This window comes from Dama dama, chromosome 31 (assembly GCF_033118175.1).
Source record: "Dama dama isolate Ldn47 chromosome 31, ASM3311817v1, whole genome shotgun sequence".
Classification (NCBI taxonomy): Eukaryota; Metazoa; Chordata; class Mammalia; order Artiodactyla; family Cervidae; genus Dama; species Dama dama.
Window position 1 is genome coordinate 7310007 of NC_083711.1, and position 1587 is coordinate 7311593.

Genomic DNA, 1587 nt, shown 5'->3' on the forward strand with positions numbered 1-1587 from the left:
TTCTGGGTTAACAGAGATTGTCAGCTATAAAAACCCCATAGAAATGTATTGTCTGCACATCAGCTAAAGAATGCCTTGATTCACTTTCTTTCTTTCTTTCTTTTTTTATTCACTTCCATCACGTAGTGAATGGGGCCACCTCCGTCCTAGCCTGGAGCACTGCAGTAGCATCCTGACTCTTCCCCTCATCCCAGGTTTGTCCCTTGGATAGATTCTCAATTTGGCAATTTAAGTCATCTTTTAAAAAAACGTTAGCTGAATAATACCACCCCCCTCAAATCCTTCCACTGGCTTTGCTTTACACATAGAATAGATCTGAAGTTCTTCTGGGAGCTCTGAAGGTGTTTGTAATGGAGAGTCATCTCCATGCCGTCTCCAACCTCTGTCTCCTGCCTCACCGCACGAATCTAAACCAGGACTCCTGCCTGAAACTCTCTACCCTCATCTCACATAGCTCACACTCTGACTTCGGTTAGGTCCGTGCTGAAGTCACCTCCTCAAGGTCATCTCCCCTGGTTGTCCTGTGCAAAACAGCTTCACTCCCATCCCTTCTTCTCCATCCTTTTCCTCAGCTCTGTTCTATTTGTCTGATTTCTGTCCCCCCCACCCCCCAAGACAGGAAGCTCCAGGAGGGCAGGGAGCCTGCCTTTTGTTCACTAGTGTTTCGTCAGCACCTAGGACAGTGCCTGGTGTATAGGACGACCTTGATCATCCTGTGTGAGGTGAACGAATGCTACTTTGACTGAATTGACTTGACTTCCTGTCCAAGCTGACTGGATGATTTTGGACTGTTTGCACACCCAGGGCTTTTCCTTGAGGAATAAATGTCCTACTCGGTCAGCCAGCCATCAGATATGTTTTTTAATAGATTTTTTTAAAATTTTATTTTGCTGCACAGGATCTTAGTTGTAGCACACAGGGTCTCAGATCTTGGCACGCGGGATCTTCAATCTTTTTTGCGCCGAGGGCACTCTTAGTTGCATCAAGTGGGTTCTAGTTTCCCAACCAGGGATGGAACCCAGGCCCCCTGCAGTGGGAACTCAAGTGTGCAGTCTTAGTCTCTGGGCCTCCAGGGAAGTCCCTCAAACGTGGTTACTTGGCAGAGTTGCTCTGTAGTTGCTGCTCAGGTAGAGGTCAACTAGTAACTTGGTGAACTGTCTATAAAGTCAAGATTGAAATGTAGCCACCTCATTTTTCTTCCCACAGACTCATTTGCCTCATTAAAAGGAAGCCAAGTATCTTCCTCTTGGGCCTGTCTGTTTCTTTTGATTTGCCCCAGAACCCCAGACATTTCTTCTTGCCAACAGAGGGCAGAAGCGTCTCTGGTTTCCCACCTTCACCCAAGGCTGATGGTCAAGCCAGAGGCCCTTCTCCTCTCTTCAGGGAGGCCTCGTCCCAGTTCCCACACAGCCCCAGGGGCTAAAGCTTGGAGGGGAGACAACCCCATCCCTAGACCCTGCGTTCTCCCGGACGAGTTCCTACATCCCAGCTCTCAGCTGGTCTCTAACAAGTTTCACCCCCAGTGGGTTTCATTCCCAGCTCCCATCCGGGGAGCTGCCAAGATGCACCCAAGAGCCTGAGGTCGGG